The sequence below is a fragment of the Protobothrops mucrosquamatus genome, unplaced genomic scaffold (assembly GCF_001527695.2).
Source record: "Protobothrops mucrosquamatus isolate PMUCROS unplaced genomic scaffold, P.Mucros_1.0 scaffold285, whole genome shotgun sequence".
NCBI lineage: Eukaryota > Metazoa > Chordata > Lepidosauria > Squamata > Viperidae > Protobothrops > Protobothrops mucrosquamatus.
Genome location: NW_015386629.1, coordinates 701,685 through 705,680, shown reverse-complemented (window position 1 = coordinate 705,680; position 3,996 = coordinate 701,685).

Below are 3,996 nucleotides of genomic sequence, written 5' to 3'. Positions count from 1 at the left end.
CTCTGCATCTAGATTCATTCTGTCATGTATGTTGTAATGGGGAGGTGGGATGTTACAACTTGGATCAACTGAATCAGTCATTTCATGCTTCCTTTTCCAATGCTCATTCATCATTCATTTAATAGTGAAAGGTATTGTGAGTTTCTTCGAAATTCGAACCAATGCTAATACTTCCCTATTTCATTTCTCAAACTTTCCTGCATAACAGCATTTGTAAAAATCAAGACTGAAATGCAAAAAGGCTTCTGTTGTAAAATGAGAGTAACCCATCAGTAATAAAACTGCGGTGTTTTAACTTCAGGTAGTCTGTATGATTTCAGCTTGCTGGAAAAAAAATGGCCAAGTTCTTTGTTTGTTGCTGAAAGTGAAGCTTCTCTTATTAGACAAAGATTTAACGAATGTTTTGGCCACAAGTGAAATTATCTCATTCCCTCAGAGCAAGGATTTCACAGGTGATGATTAACTGCAAGATCACAGAGATTAAAGTTAGAAAAGAGCTCTTCGGTCAGGCCATTCCTCCCTGAGGGCAGGTGCGGAAGTTTTCCTTATGGTGTATTTCTTCACTTTCTTGTCCAGTCTTGTTTAGAAGGCTTAAACAAAGAAGCTTTTTGCAAATTCCCTCCAGCATCCTTTTACTGTTTGCCTCCTGTCTTGGGGTACTTTTTGATTCTTAGTTGACTCAGGTGATTGTCCCTGAACAGCGACTATCCTATAGATCTGGGAATTTGTTGCCAAGACCACCTGTCAGGCACAGCTTTTGCAGATTTAGGAAGGATTTGGAGAAAAAGAAGAGCAAAGCCTGAGGTGAAGGAAAGGTGGGTAAGGAATAGGCAAAATACCATCCATGGCCAGGTAGTTCAAAGCATAAGCAATAATGCTTTAAAAGTGTGTACTTGCATGTGCAAGTCTAGATATCCACAGCAGAGTAATAGTCATTTTTCATATATGGCAGCATATACAGTTTTCTCATGGCAAAAGTCAGAGTTCCTTCCTTCCTTCCTTCCTTCCTTCCTTCCTTCCTTCCTTCCTTCCTTCCTTCCTTCCTTCCTTCCTTCCTTCCTTCCTTCCTTCCTCTGGGCAGCTTATAACTAAATACCAGATTAAAAACGTCAAATCTCAACAACAACAAAAATAACAACCAAGATTAATCACTCAACTTCTAAAAGCTTCTAAAAACACTCAGAGTTTGACTTCCTCAATGCACTAGCTCAGCATTTGTGGAAATGGCCCGGTCTTCAGCGCCTTTCAAAAGGCCAACAGGATCAGGACTGTCAAATTTCAGGGAGTAAATTGTTCCACAAGGCAGATGCCACCATAGAAAGGACAACTTCTTGGTTCCCATTAGACGACATTGGTTGATACAAAGGGATCTAAAATGTGCCAACTCTTTTGGATCTGTTGGGCCAGGCAGAATAACAAATGACAAATCATTGTGAAGTAATTAGTCTTGAACAGAAATTAAGTATATAAGCATAATTGCTTGGCTTTAGTGCTACATGAGTCTGCAACAAAATGTTGAGATGTTCCTGCTCACAGTTCTAGGCAACCTGCAAACTACACTCTTTTCCAAGGTTCTCCCTTTCATTTGATTTCCTCTTTAGTTTCATCCTCTTCCATCCTTACTCCACATTTGAGGTTCTCTCCCTCTCTGTGAGTCTTTTTCTAATACTTTGGCGGGGGGAGATACCTCCCCAAACTTGGGAATTTTATCAAAGCTGCAGATACTACTGCTTTTGTGGTAAACCATCCTTCAAAAGAACACATATTTTCAATTGATATGTGACATTTATTCCTAACTTTTCTACAAAAAGAATTGAAAAGCAGCTTATAAACAAGCTAAACCAAACCACCAAAAGACTTTAAGTAAGTATCCAAGAATTTTAATCAAAATTCTGGTTAATAATCAATGTTACATTTTACTGTAAACCTAGTCATATCTCATGTGCTATGAACTCCATCCTGCTTCAGTGTTATACCTAAGCAGTTAATATTTTTGTTAAAAGTATTTCAGTTCGACAAGAATATCTAATAGGAATGCATGACATGTGGCTACCATAACTTTCCTCAGTCTTCCTCCTTCATTGCCACACATACATGAGGGTTAGTGGGAGGAGGACATGCTGACAGAATTTGTCACCTAATGGGGATTTACTTTTTTCCCTGCTCTGTCAGGTCTCTCAATCTGAGATAGGCAAGCAAAGTTACAGATGAGGATTTCAGTTTAAAATCCTTCCTTCTGAAAGCATGTAGCATCTCTATGCAGCAAACCTCTCTGACAGGCAAAAAAAAAAAACCAAGGGAGAATCAGCTTCAGGAAAATGCCATTGATTGCTCTACTGCTCTCTCTTATTTTCTACAATGACTCTAAATCCTGGTATGTGTAATTTCCCTAGCAACCGGTTTGACAGAAAGTAACCTAGATTTCCACTGCCAGCACCTCCCACTGGCAGGTTTCACAGGCAGCCTTATCCACCATGCCCTGACCTGCCTCAGGCATCTCTCTCTTCTCTTACCAGGCATCAGCTCTAGGCAGAAGGTCTGAGGGTCTGGGGCAAAGGGAGAGGGCTGGTTACAATTTTAGGCATGACTTCCGATCTTCTTAATAGACTTCCTTCCTTTTTTCCCTTTGGGCAGAGCCTTCTGTGTCTTGAAAAGCTGCAGGCATGACAAAAATATAGCAAGATTCATTCAAAACAATATTAGCTCAAGATTTGGGGAAGGTGTCCTGAACAAGACTTCTTCTTGTCATAGTTGCCCCACTCGATCCACCTGTGTTTTCCTTCTAGGCCCAGGTTGCACACTATCCAAAAGGAAAATGAACTTGCCTTATTCTTAGAATGATTTACACCAGGGATGGGAGCCTGTCACCTTCTGGATATTATTCCTACAACTATGAACTCTTATTTCCTGTCTTCCTCAAACCTGGCCTTGATTGGCCGGATCTGCTAGAAGCTGTTGTTGTATATGGTTACAGAAGTTCTGGCAAAAGAACATGTCCTTTTTTTGTTAGTTTTTTTTTGTTCTCATGTCCCTTGTCTGGCAAGCATACCCTTAAAATCAAATATTCTCAGTTTTATTTTTTAGAGTCTTGGGGTAATGGTTTTATTTTGTTTTGGGGACTGATTTTGCAATAGTTGGTATTCACACTTTTGTGTAGTATGACCCTGTGTCTGCTTCTTTCTTTCCCTCCTCTGTTGACAGATTCAATAGCTAAGATTTACATTATTTAAGTTACTTCCTGATTTCAACAGTTGGCTTCAATCCCGCCCTTCAGATCTATGATATCTGTAGTCTGTAGCTCACCTGACCCATCAATGTTTTCATGTTGAAATTTGAAAAGTGTGTTGTTGTCAGTTCTATATCATCGCTAAGGATATGTTCTGTAGGAAAAACATTAAGATTGAAAAACCAGTCTTTCTGATGCTAGAAAAAGTAATTTGATATACATTTAGGCCTAGGTACTTTTTTTTTTTTACTTTTTCACTGTAATTTTTGTCATGGATGCCAAAAAAATTAAACAGCATGTCCTCCCATTCCCTTGCCCTCACTTTTCCTCCTTTCCAGTTGTCCACATCCAACTTTGCCTGTTCCGATATCTGGTAATCCTAATCTTAGTAGAGTTATAGTAGAGTTCCAGTTAATCACTTTTTTCTTCCAAATTTGTCCATGCAGTAACTGATTTGCCAGGTAGGTCACAGCTGGGAAGAAGTCATTGTATTTTGTTTCCCTCACCTCCAGTCCTGGTGTAGCACCCAATGCAATAGTTACTTTAGCCCTGTTCAGGATCTTCTGGCAAGCCATGCATTAAAGAGAGGGAGCAGACAGCAACATGAAAGAGGATAAGAAGCAAATACCAATGGTCTGTGAGGTCAGTAGTGCTGTCCTGACATGGGGTTCACCAGGTGCTTTCCTCTGATATAATAATAATAATAATAATAATAATAATAATAATAATAATAATAATAATAATAATAATAATAATAATAATAATAATAA